The sequence below is a fragment of the Rhinoderma darwinii genome, chromosome 9, assembly GCF_050947455.1.
Source record: "Rhinoderma darwinii isolate aRhiDar2 chromosome 9, aRhiDar2.hap1, whole genome shotgun sequence".
NCBI classification, from domain to species: Eukaryota; Metazoa; Chordata; class Amphibia; order Anura; family Rhinodermatidae; genus Rhinoderma; species Rhinoderma darwinii.
Window position 1 is genome coordinate 58,022,980 of NC_134695.1, and position 14,578 is coordinate 58,037,557.

Here is a 14,578-nt window from a genome sequence, read left to right on the forward strand (position 1 = left end):
AGCTGTCAATTAAAAAAAGGCCTCTGCACAATGAGAGCTGGAAGCTGATTGGTTGCTATGGGCAACTGCTTCACTTTTACTTTACACCGGTTTTGATAAATCTCCATTTAGGTTAATAGGTTCTGTTGGGTTTTCTCTATTTTGCCCGCCAAAAAAGACGGAATCTGCAACGGAGGACTCTTAGGGCATGACCACACATGGCGGAATTCCTCCGCAACTGTCCGCATCAATGCCGCACCTAATCCGGGTTGCGGATTACGGCTGCGGATCTGCACAAAATGTGCAGAAAATTGATGCGGACTAGCTGCTGCGGACTGCGGGAAAAGTGCTTCCCTTCTCCCTATCAGTGCAGGATAGAGAGAAGGGACAGCACTTTCCCTAGTGAAAGTAAAAGAAATTCATACTTACCGCCCGTTGTCTTTATGACGCGTCCCTCCTTCGGCATCCAGCCCGACCTCCCTGGATGACGCGCCAGTCCATGTGACCGCTGCAGCCTGTGCTTGGCCTGTGATTGGCTGCAGCCGTCACTTACACTGAAACGTCATCCTGGGAGGCCGGACTGGAGACAGAAACAGGGAGTTCTCGGTAAGTACGAACTTCTATTTTTTTACAGATACATGTATATTGAGATCGGTAGTCACTGTCCCGGGTGCAGAAACAGTTACTGCCGATCGCTTAACTCTTTCAGCACCCTGGACAGTGACTATTTACTGACGTCTCCTAGCAACGCTCCCGTCATTACGGGAGCCCCATTGACTTCCTCAGTCTGGCTGTAGACCTAGAAATACATAGGTCCAGCCAGAATGAAGAAATGTCAAGTAAAAAAAGCAAGACGCATCCGCAGCACACATGACATGTGCATGACAGCTGCGGACTTCATTGCGGAACTTTGAATCTCCATTGAAGTCAATGGAGAAATTCCGCCATGAGTCCGCCACTGCTCCGCAACAGACAGAGCATGCTGCGGACACCAAATTCCGCTCCGCAGCCTATGCTCCGCAGCGGAATTGTACGCATCGTCTAAACGAACACTGCTAAATTAAAGTGAAAGTCAATGTAGAAACGGCTCCGCTGCGGATTAACGCTGCGGAGTGTCCGCAGCGGAATTTAAGTGCAATTCCGCCATGTGTGAACCCGCCCTTACAGAGTCTACAATATGTCTGGATTCCGTTTTAAACAGATCCTTCTTTAATAAAGCGGATAATAAATAATAACGGACAGAAACTAAACCAAGTTTCAGGTTTTTTTTTTTCGGATCCATTTGATTGAACCCTCAAGATACTGAAACTTTTGCTTCAGTTTGTATCAGTTTGAAATTTGCTTTGGTCCATTTTTGAGTGATCCGTTATGTGCACATCCTGCGGCGCTGGAGGTGATTTCCCAGGCTTTGGGCTCTGTTCAGATCTGCGTCGGAGGCTCCATTAGGATGCATGATGCATTATGTTGTCCGACAAAACAAAGAACACTATGAGGGAAACCCCATTAAAGTTAATGGGTCCCGCTGGGCGCCGTTGGTTACCGGCGTGCGACGGCTCCGGTTTTTCATTATTCTGCTCCTATGATGGAGCCGAACAATGGAAAACCCGGACATAGATGTGGACAGAGCTTTATCTGGATACTAGAGAGTGCTCTGCACGGGTTTGTCTTCTGCGCATGCGCGGAATGAATGACGGATACAAACTGAATTCGGTTTCTATCTGTACAAAAATCTGGTTACCTGCAGCACTCACTTATAAGGGGTAGAAAAAAACAAAAAAAAAACGCTAATAAATTCTACATTTTGGAACATAGTTACCATCAAAAATACATAACAGCCTCCATATGACAAATGAAGGTGTTTTAAAAAGAAAAAACAATAAAGTTATACAACGTTTCGAGCCACGCAGGGGGGGGGGGGGGGTTTTCAAGCATATGTTTGAAAAAGACCCCTGCGTGGGTCAAAACATTGCATGACTTTATTGTTTTTTTTTGTTTTTCTAATAAACACCCTCATTTGCCATATGGAGGCATTTATGGATTTTTGCCGATTCCGTTTTCATTTGTCAGTCATTGAAAAGATTAGTTCCAAGTTAAAAAAAAATGAACGGAAAAAATAGCACTGCAGTCTGCGCTATTGATTCCGCAAGAAAAAGAATGAAACTGGATGGACCAGAACTGAAGCAAATTCTTGAACTCAATGGGGGGAATTTATAAAGGGGTTGATGCCATTTTGTGGCATAAAAAAGTTGCACATTTTTGTAATTCGGGAAGTGGCGAGAAAAGGGACGGGGTTTAGCCGAAGGGGCCATGCCTCCACTGGGATGACAGATGTATTATAATTTAAGTCAGAAAATAGGATGTTATGGAGCAAATTTATACCTGCTCTTAACCGGCGTAGATGTGCATTTCTATCGCACAGACAGCCAAATATATTTGACAGTTTTTTGGTTTTTTTTAACGGAACAGAAAATTGGAAATCACAACACAGATGTGATCCCAGCCTATGGCCCTGTTCACACGGAGGATTTTGCAGGAATTTTGAGGCAGATTCTTGCCGCGGTTTTCGCTGCATTTTTTGCCCGCCGCCGTGGAGGACTGCAGGCAAACAAAAACGAGAAAAATGCTTTTTCTGCCTCCCATTGATTTCATTGGGAGGTCAGAGGCAAAACTGGGGAAAGAAAGAGCATGCCGCTTTTTTTCCAGCGACCGGCTAGGAGCCGCTATGGGACAAAACAAAAAGTCTGCGCCTCCCATTGAAATCAATGGGAGGCAAAAAAATTATGGCTCTCATGAGTTTTTTTCCTTGTAAAAGTAGTAAAACATAAAGAAAAACTATAAATTTGGTGTAGCCGTAATCATATTGACCCGCAGAATAAAGTTCTAATGCCGTTATTACCACACGGTGAACGCCGTAAAAACAAAAACCCCAAATAATGTTGGAATTTCAGTTTTTTTCCCATTCCACCCCACAAAGTTGTTGTTTTTTTGTCCAGTTTCCTAGTAAATGATATGGTACAATAAATGGTGCCATGAAAATCTACAACTCGTCCCACAAAAAACAATCCCTCGTAAAGCTATATTGCTGACTAGGGCCATCCATGTTATCTGAATGGCCGCCATTTAACACTACATCTCCGCAGTCATCAGCTCGCTGCAACTTCACTTGGTAAAACTGGTTGTCAGCTCACATATTAAGGCCTTATTCACACGAACGTGTATTACGTCTGTGATACGCGAGTGAAAATCATGCGCGTCTCGCGGACTTATGTTAGTCAATGGGGCCGTTCAGACAGTCCGTGATTTCACCGCTGTGTAAAACTCACGACATGTCCTATACTTGGCCGTTTTTCGCACATCACGCACCCATTGAAGTCAATGGGTGCGTGAAAATTGCGCACGGCACACGGAAGCACTTCGTGATTTGCGCTACAGTTGTAAAATAAATGAATGAAAACATAAAAGCACCTCCTGCTTTTATGTTTGTAGACATAAAAACAGAGTGTCATAAGCATGGCATATGCGTGAAAATCACGCAGCCATGCAGCACATACTGATGACACACGCAACATCAACGCGCAAAAAACCCAGCGGTTTTTTTTTGCGCGCACAAAACGCACACGTTCGCGTGAATAAGGCCTAAGGCTACATTGACAAGACGGTGAAAAAAAATGCCCATTAAAAACTGATCAACTGTCAGTTTTTCATGCCCATTTTGCATCAGTTCGTCTCCAAATTTTCATCCTTTTCCATTTCATCTATCCGTTTTTAATCGCCGTTTGTCATACGTTTGCCATGCGTTTTTCATGGCCGTTAAAAAAAAAAAAGGATAAATTGAATTTGTCAGGGTTTTTTGTCCAAACCCCCTGAAAACATCACAGTGCCCACTTGCCCACTGCAGATAGTGCCAGTTCCCACATAGATAGTGCCCACTGGAGATAGTGCCACAGTGAAGTGCCATAGTTCACACGTATTATAAGTGCCTGTGCCCACATAGTGCCACAGTGCTCACTATAGATAGTGCCACAGTGCCCACATATAAAGTGACAGTGCCCACATACAAAGTGCCAGAGCCCACATAGTGCCAAAGTGCCCATGTAGATAGTGCCAGTGTCCCCTGTAGATATTGCCACACCTTCCATATAGTGCCCATGCAGACCGCCACCCCCCTGTAGATATTACCACCCCCATGTAGATAGCACCCTCCCCCCTGTGGATAGCTCCACGTTAACTCCCTGTATGAGCGTAATTCCTCTGGCTGGGGATTCCGCTCATAGACGGAGCACCTGACGTCTCTGTCCATATATGGACAGTGACGTTAGGGGCTTACTCTAAGGCCGGATTCACACGAGTGTGTGCGTTTTGCGCATGCAAAAAACGCGTTGTTTTGCGTGCGCAAAAGGCACTTAACAGCTGCGTGTGTCATCAGTGTATGATGCGCGGCTGCGTGCTTTTCGCGCAGCCGCCATCAGGATGACACTCTGTTTGGATGTTTGTAAACAGAAAAGCACGTGGTGCTTTTCTGTTTTCAATCATACTTTTCACTGCTGTTGCGCGAATCACGCACGTCCCACGGAAGTGCTTCCGTGTGGTGCGCGTGATTTTCACGCACCCATTGACTTCAATGGGTGCGTGATGCGCGAAATACACACAAAGTACGGACATGTCGTGAGTTTTACGCAGCGGACTCACGCTGTGTAAAAATCACGGACTGTCTGCACGGCCCCACAGACTAATATAGGTCCGTGCGAGGCGCGTGAAAATCACGCGCGTTGCACGGACGTATATCGCGTTCGTCTGAATAAGCCCTAAGAGTGGAATCCCCTGCTGTCGGCAGCGCTCTGGCCGGAGATTCCGCTCCAGGAGTAACCCCTTGATGTCACTGACAATATACGGATAGTGACGCCGGGGGCTTCCCCAGGAGTGGAATCCCCGGCCAGAGCAGGGCCTGACCGCCAGGGAGTCCACTTCTACAGGGAGCTACTGTGGCGCTATCTACAGGGGGGTTGGTGCTATCTACAGGGGAGCGTTATCTACAAGGGGGGTGCTATTTACAAGGGCATGAATGGACAGTGGGGTCAAGGGCTTTCCCAAGACAGGAGTCCCCGGCCAGAGATCTTATGTTTCTCTGGCCGGGGACTGCATAGTTTAAAGCCCTGACTTCACTGTCCATATATGGACAGTGCTGTCAGGGGCTTCCCTGGGCTCAGCGCTCAAAGTAGAGCTGTGTGTGGGGAGTCCTCAGTTTTTACCGGCCGTTACAAGGATTTATTCCTGAGAAACGGCCGGTAAAAACTGATCCATTGACTTCTATGGTAGCCGTCTGGCTGTTAAAATTGTCAAAAATAGGGCATGTCCTATTTTTTGACGGCTGGTATTCACGGGCCATTAAAAAAAATTGCTGTGTGAATACGAGAACCTCATTGTTCTGAAAGCGGCCGTGTAACGGCTGTTAAATACACGGCCGTTTTTTTACTGTCGTGTGAATGTAGTCTAAAGGGTTTTCTGTGATGAGACAACCCCCTTTAACGCACTGTTCACAGACAACCGCTTCCATTGAGGTACTGCATGCACAATCGTAATTTTTACATGTAGGGTTCAAAAAACCTGCAATTTTCCATATTAAAGTCAATGCTGTAAAAAAAAAAAGATGACTTGACCACGGCTAAAATGTGACCAATAGGGCATACTGGGCTCATGAAAGACGGTTAATTACATAATAATATCACATGACCTCGATGGCCAATTGCATTTATAGGATTTTTGTTGTTAAATCCTATTTACTTTAAGGTCACACACAATTTTTCTGGCAATGTAAACTTCACCAAAAAATGCTTCTAAAACGCTGCGTTATTAAGATACAACATGCGTTTTTTAAGGTGTTTTTAGTGGCTTTTTTATTAATGGTGTTTTTCATTTTGTATGATTTTGTACATGCTTTTTTTGTGGTGTTCTTGAAGTCCTACAAAGAAGCCTATGGGAAAAACACCTGAAAAAAACCGCCATGCCCTCAGCACGCTGCGTTTGGAAAAAAAACATCACTGACCACAAAATTGCCTCAAAAAATTTCACTAACCAAAACGCAGTTGTATGTAGTGCATTTTATATTTTACTATAGAACTTAATGTAACATCTGTCCGTACTAAAAAACGCAGCAAAAAATACCATTAAAAGCACCACGAAAAATGCACAAAAGCGCAGCAAACGCCGAATTCAGCCGAACGTGGGGAAACGGTAGTTTTTCACATGCGAGGTGCCCCCGTGCAGGTCCTGTTTTCAGGGATCCCCATAGATTTGAGTCTATCGAGGGATCCGTGAAAATGGAACAAAATAAGACATGTTCTATTTTTCACGGACCCTTCTCACGGTCCGTTAAAACAACGGCCGTGTGGACGGCCCCATTGAAATACATCCCTCCGTATGACGGCTGCTGTTTGTTTTCTTTAGTTTTCACGGATTCCTCGAAAAGTCTATAAAGGATCCGTGAGAACGTTATCCGCACGGGTGCAACTTGGACGTGAAAAACTTTAATTTTTCACGTCCGAGTTTGCACTCGTTCGTGTGAATCTGGCCTGTTTTTTTAGTTACAGGCGTGAAGAGTTATGCAATGAACTCTTTTCTGTTTAAACTTGTAATGAACGTAGATCACTTTCTATAGGTAGTTTGTATTCTGACATTAGAGACAAGACGTCTGATCAATCCTCTGATTCAATGCTATTTCACAACTAAACAAGAAGAAAATTAGGGTATGTTCACACGCTAAACTAAAAACAGCTGTAAAATACGGGGCTGTTTTCAAGGGAAAACAGCCTCTGATTTTCAGCGGTTTTTTATGCATCAAGCGTTTTTTTATGTTTTTTACGGCCGTTTTTGGAGCTGTTTTTCTATTGAGACAATGAAAAACGTCTCCAAAAATGGCTCAAGAAGTGACATGCACTTCTTTTTTATGGGTCATTTTTTTACGTGCCACTTTTTCAAATGGACGCGTAAAAAAACGCCCAGTGGGAACGAAACGCAGTTTTTCCCATTGAAATCAATGGGCAGATGTTTAGAGTCGTTCAGCCACTGTATTTTCAAATAAGCCGTATGAACATGCCCGTAACTTCTTTTTATGGGGTGTTTTTTCACTCGCCGTTTTTTAAAACGGCGGATTAAAAAGACGCCCCGTCTGGACGAAAAATAGTTTTTCCCATTGAATTCAGTGGGCAGATGTTTGGATGCGTTCAGCTTCTTTTTTTTTCAGCCATTTTTTGGGGTGTTTACGGCCCGAAAAACGGCTGAAAATAAGCCGTGTGAACATACCCTCAAATTAAAAGAAGCTTCATTTTCAGCTTCAAAAACGCCTTGAAATCAGTGTCAATCTCTGTAATTATCAGCCGTTTTTGACTTTGCATGTGAACATAGCCTAAAGGGGGTGAATGCTTTTTGTAGTTTTTGACATAGTGATTCACGGAAGTTCCTATATGTACAGCTCATATATAAAACTATTTACATGAATGTTCTACTGAGAAGACCAGATGTTCAATGAGGGGTAAAAATGATTTATGTTCCCAAGAAACACTTATTAGCTTCTTAGGAGGAGGCTGTGAGCGCTTCTGATCTTCTAACCAAGACCATTGTTGTAAGTTGGTTAACCTGTTTTGTCTTTTCTTACCTAATAATCTTCTGAAGAATTTAGCTTTTTATACATTTTACGATCGTGTCAACATTCTTAGTTAAAGAGGTTGTCGCGTCCCAGAGTCAAGGCCAGGGTCATGATACCATCTGGTTCTGTGCTTTCAGCTTGCTCCATCTCCGTTGCAATTTACTTTCTGGTTTGGGGCTCCGATCCCGCAATGATTCCTCGCTAGTGGCTGTGGCTTCCCATCGCAGCTGGCACCTTTACCGACGACTCTCCGATCCAGCAACCACCTTCTCCTGGCGGCCGTGGCTTCCCTGCGCCCAGGCCGCTCTGCTGGATTTGTCATCTGGTACTTATAGTCCGACTTTGTAGTTTTCACCCCTGTCTTGCCTTCTTTATGTCATCTTATCATCGTCTATTTGTCGTATCTTAACCTGGTGATGACTTGTGATTCCGTTTCTGACTTGGCCTCTGCTTCTTCTCTAGACATTTCTAGCAGCAAATCCACCGCGGTCACTACTCTGGGGACTCTGACCCGTTTTTGGCTCAGTTATTTTAGCCAAAGCCAGATGTGGATCGAAAAGGAAGGAAAGGTGTAAAAAAACACAGATGCCTCTTCTCTTTTTTGTGTCCACTACTGTGTTTGGCTTAAAAAACTGCATCAAAACTGTGTCTGTAATCCTGGTATTTCCAGAATTTACATTTCTCATCTATCCACAGGAGAGGCAATAAGGGTATGTGCACACGATAACTGCAATTACGTCTGAAATTATGGAGCTGTTTTCAGGAGAAAACAGCTCCTGAATTTCAGACGTAATTGCATGTACTCGCGTTTTGCGGGGCGTCTTTTACGGCCGTAATTTGGAGCTGTTCTTCATTGGAGTCCATGAAAAACGGCTCGAATTACGTCTCAAGAAGTGTCCTGCACTTCTTTTGACGAGGCTGTAATTTTACGCGCCATCTTTTGACAGCGACGTGTAAAATGACAGGTCGTCGGCACAGTACATCGTAAAGCCCATTGAAAGTAATGGGCAGATGTTTGCCGACGTATTGGAGCCGGTTTTTCAGACATAATTTGAGGCGTAAAACGCCTCCATTACGTCTGCAAATAGGTCGTGTGAACCCAGCCTAAGTGTCTGATCGCTGGGGGCTTCACCCCTGGGACCTTCACTGACCAAGACCGAAGTGAAGAGAAATTTGAACGGAGCAGCGGACAAACAAGCGTGGTAGTACTCCTATCAAAGTCTATAGGACTGATGAAGACAGCCGTGTACAGTCCCATAGACATTGCATGAAGCGGCAGTGTGCATGCTTGTCCTCCGCTCCATTCAAGCTCCTACTCACTGCGGGGACGCAGCGAGGGGGGACACGAGGCTCGGAACCCATTCTAGTGATCAGGGGGGTGCTAGCTGTGGGGCCCCCAGTGATCAGACACTTACCACCTATCCTGTGTATAGGTGATAAATGTCCATTCTAGGCGTACACATTTTAAGGTGTGCGTACCTTTCCTTATATATTCTGGCTTAGTACACCACTCTGATTGTGTTCCTGACCTGCTATCGACTAAAAGCCCTTTTCCCCCGGCCGATAAGCGGCCGGTGTAGCGAGCGCCGATCAACGAGACATCGTTGATCGGAGCTCGTTTGCTCCTGTCACACGGTGCTATGGATGGGGACGAGTGGTCGTTACTCAGATGTCACCATCCATTACAATCATGTCGGCAGCGCGTCTCCCTGTTTACACAGGGAGATGTGCTGCCGACAACGATAATATTTAAAGAGGCTCTGTCACCACATTATAAGTGCGCTATCTGCTACATAGGGAGATGGGCGCTATAATGTAGGTGACAGCAGTGCTTTTTATTTAAAAAAAACCAATCTGTTTTCACCACTTTATGAGCGATTTTAGATTTATGCTAATGAGTTGCTTAATGCCCAAGTGGCCGTATTTTTACTTTAGACCAAGTGGGCGTTGTACAGTGGAGTGTATGACGCTGACCAATCAGCATCATGCACTCCTCTCCATTCATTTAGTGATTGCATAGGGATCCTTTTAGATCCTTATGTGCTGTCTTATACTAACACATTAACGATACTGAAGTGTTTAGACAGTGAATAGACATTCCACGGGATGTCTATTCACAATCTCTGCACTTCGTTACTGTTTCTGTAGTAGTTACAGCAGAGGAAACGTAATCTCGCGAGATTACGCTTTAGATGACAGGTTACAACGAGATTACGCTTCCTCTGCTGTAACTACCATAGAAACAGTAACGAAGTGCAGAGATTGTGAATAGACATCCCGTGGAATGTCTATTCACTGTCTAAACACTTCAGTATTGTTAATGTGTTAGTATAAGACAGCACATAAGGATCTAAAAGGATCCCTATGCAATCACTAAATGAATGGAGAGGAGTGCATGATGCTGATTAGTCACTGATTGGTCAGCGTCATACACTCCTCTGTACAACGCCCACTTGGTCTAAAGTAAAAACACGCCCACTTGGGCATTAAGCAACTCATTACCATAAATCTAAAATCGCTAATAAAGTGGTGAAAACAGATCGGTTTTTTTTAATAAAAAGCATTACTGTCACCTACATTATAGCGCCGATCTCCTTATGTAGGAAATAGGCCACTTATAATGTGGTGACAGAGCCTCTTTAACTTTTTTAAAACGATACGACCAGCAGATGATCGAGCTTGTTCATCTGCTGATCGTTCCCCTGTTTACACTTGGCAATTATTGGCAATTCTGTGAACGCTCGTCTGCCCAGTAATCGTGACGTGTAAAACCCTCGTAACACTTTTCCTCGCCTTGTTATTAGACTTTCCCTGACTTGACCTATGTGCATGACACCATATGCTTCCTGTCTGGATCCATGCCCGTGTATCTTCTTTGAGAAAGCATAGTTTTACTGGACCTTCTGCTTTGCTGAGCTATGACTGTCTGACAACTCTTTACTCTACTATTATGGTTTCCCAGTCTGATCTGAGGTCACCTGATGCTACTGAAGACTATTCTGTGAATTGCATCTGGGGGATTACTTCCAGCAAAGTCCATACTTCCTTTAGGCGGTTAAAGAGGACCTTTCACCTCCCCGGACATGTCTGTTTTAATAAATAATTGTATTCCCCATTAAATAACAAATCTGGATCATTTTTTCGTCGAACTCCACATTGTGCCGTTCCTTGTGATTCCTCTTAGAAATGTATGAATAAATTAACAACTGGGTGTTACCAGTTGGGGGTGTGTCCCTACACAGACTGACACTGTCCAATAAGTGCTGACAGAGTGAGACTGTGTAGGGACACGCCCCTTTGATGAGGCAAATGGTGACAGTTATCAATTTATTTATATATTTCTAGGAGGAATAACAGAGGAATTGAAGAACGCAGAGTTCCAAGAAAATATGTTCCAGAATTGTTATTTCATGGCCAATACAAATATTTATTAAAATAGAAATGTTAGGAGAGGTGAAAAGTACCCTTTAAATGTAAACAAAAATGACTAATCCCAAACTAGCTATAGCCAAATCCAATTCAGCGGATCTGCACCTGGGTTCATGACAAAGCTTATATTTGGATGGTAATGGGATGATCACCCCAACACATCTGAACTACTGGTTGAGCAATAGGTCCTTTTGGACTTTCTCATTCCCTTTGGCATGATGGGTATTATGTCTTTATATGAACCTCACATCAGAGTAAATGCGAACTATTCAGGCTGCAGAGAGGACAGTCATGTGAAATGTCTCTATTTGCTGCAAATGACAATATTAATATGTGCAAATATACAAACTAACAAAACAAGCCTGAGTAGATGACAATCGTTCATTCATGTGTGGACAATTTTCTTTATCTAGATGAACAAAACCAATGTCATCACTAAGCCTGAGTTCACATATATCAGTTGTGTCCGGCCAGTTGTTTTATGCCTGAGCCGGACACAATTGATGACATTTTTGTGCACCGATCTGGCACCCATAGCCACAGAGAAAAACGCTGCATACAACGTTTTTCTGTCCAGCGTCACAACTGATCCATTCGATGCCAAAAACTGCTTGCATAGTAAAGTATGAGATCAGTTCTGGCCTCAGTTTCAGATGTTCAATCCTTTGTTCCCCAGAAGATAAGCAGCTGGCAAATATGTCTGGCAGCAGCTTATCCTATGGAAATAAACATGCCCTCTCCGATGATCCAATCAAGGTTGAATGAGCGTTCAGCTGACTATTAACTCATTTGTATGGCCGACTTTAGATATGAGGTTAGGGGTTATACCTAGTGTACTATGACTCAGTAGGTGGTCAGGTTTACCTGTGGTGGTCTCACTTCACTAATCTGCCCAGTGACATTGTACAGTGAAATATCTAAAGAAAAATCACTATTTCTGTAGCACTTTCCAAACATTTGTTGCAAGTCTTATCCGAACATGCAAGAAATTTCACAGCAGCCGTGAATATGACAGGCTGACAGATTGTTGTCCTCTCTATTCGCAGATGATCATGCTGTTTGCATTTCCGAGGTAGATATAAAACTGTTCTCATAATAGACAGAATTAATAGATATAAGACTGTGTTCTCCAAAAATACAGAATTAATACATTTATTATAAAAGTGCTTTAAAAAGCGTCTGTCACCAAATTTCTCTATCTTTGGAGCAATCGTTCTAGAAACCTATAATAAATATATTCTGCTCTATGTGGCTATGATTTTCGTCCATTAATTTACAAGGTTGCTGTCCTGAATTGTATCTATATGTCTTCTCATTAATATTTATTAGGGGTCCAGCCCTTTTAGAATGCAGGATTTAGCAGCTGATTAGTTGATCATGTCACCTGGCATACATCTGATTGGTCAGAGCCTTCACTGCAGTTCCAGCCTTCAGACTCATTCAGACACAAGCCTGGCCATTCAGACTCATTCACTTTAAAGTGACATTTACTGAGAAATGGCACAAATAGACAGTAAAAAATAAATGTACCTGAATATCTACAAGAGAATATATTGTTTACTAATACTGATTTCACCTCAAAAATTGGTGACAAAAACACTTTATAATGCACCTCAAAGTTTACTTATCTATTGACCTTGACACATGTGAGAAGATATCATTAAATATCATTAAAAAATGAATGTCCGCTCTTGGATGCCATTTTTTTGGGTTAATCTAAATGACTTTATATTTCTGTGTTGAACAATTTCCTAATATATAAATCTTTATCAGAGCTCTGCCTGCAGTCACCACTAGAGGGCGCTTACTGTGATACATTGAGCTCCTAAGCTCCCCTAGTGGATTTTATTATTTATGTCTATGGAGGGTATCTGGAGTTCTTTATACAAGAAACGGAGCTAAGAAAGATATATGGAGAACTTAATCACAGAATGTTAGATTTAAAAACGACATAGTGTCAAAATATGGAGCTCTGACTGCACCCCTTTGTCTATTTAGCGTGTGCATTAAGGGGGGGAGACAACCCCTTTTAGTGTGGAGCACCTGGCTAGCTATAGGGCCTATGGACAAGGCTTGTCCCTTTTATTTCTATGGCGTCACCATGAAAAACCTAATTTCCTTATCGCACGCATTCACACATGAGGACCAATAGAGAAGGAGGACAATTTTTAAGTATATTTTTTAAGTGTGGTGGGAACCAACACAAACTGTAATGACGGGGGGTAGGGAAACGGACAAGTGAGCCCTAGTCTACCCGTTACTCTGTCCCTGCCTACTTGCAACGACCCGCCCTAGGCGACGGGGTACAACTGGGCGGCGGTCCCTGCGCTCAGTAAGTGCACGACAAACACGACAAACAACAAGGGAATACAAGCAAGGGAAAGGGGCAGTTGCCCACGGCAACACCGTGAGCAACCAGAGTGGTGAACGAGCCGAGTCAAGCCAGGAGTGTGCGAGGAACCAAACGAAGAGCAGAAGAGTAGTCAATAAGCCAGGGTCTGTATGGAGCAGGATCAAAATAGGAGCTGTAGCTGGGCCAGGAAACCACACGAAAAGAATCACAAGCACAGAGGGACAGGAAGGGCAGGCTTAAATAGACCGAGGGCGGGAGCTAGCTGAGTCTGGCCAGGTTGCGATAGGCTCTCCCACTCCTAAGCCTGCCAGCCTGAGTGGTGGAAGCTGGAGTCAGTCTCAGGGATGTAGATTCAGGTGCTGACTGATTAATTATGGGAGTTAACCCCGAAGCTGTGCCTGGCAGATCCTTTACACAAACAGGGGATTTAAATGCAGAGCTTGTCCTGGTCAGTTTAACTCTGCGGTCCCTGTACAGCAAGATGGGGCCAAGTTCTATACTGCACGTCATAGCTGGCATAATGCGCTCCAAATCAGGTGTGCCAATTTCCCTGGTGTTTGGTGTCACAGCAGCTCCACCCCGATATCAGGAAGAGTGACTGTTGTCAGAAAACCACTTACTTCTCTGTGATTGTTGGGATTGCTGTCTAAGTGCCCCCCTAAAGTAGAGCACAAGTGCATTCAAATAGGCCGTTTACTAATCCTATGCCTCCTCCAGGCTCTGCCACAGGACATTTAGAGCACTGAGTTGCCAACCGTTCGTAAATTCCTGGACAGTCCGTAAAAATAAGGGTCTTTTTTCCAATGTCTGTAAAAAAATGTTTATGTATCCGTGATTTTTTGGAAGTTGAATGAGTTTGTGCCAATTATTGGAATTGTAATTATCATTGGTTTAGAGGTCACAGTACATGCTGCTAATGTGTTCATATCACTAGTCTAAGCTATAGACTAATATTACTTAGAATCTTTATGATTCAATATGGTTTTCCAAATTGTCCGTAAAAAATGTTTGCTGTCCGGGATTTTTGGATAAGTTGTCCTGAAAAAAAAATACAGGTTGGCAACTTGCCTGGACTCTGGGCATGATCGCCGTAACATGTAATGTATGAAATTCTGGGGCACAAGATTGTTACGGTTCTCACCAAGAAGTGGATCCTTTAAACTAAATTGGATTGA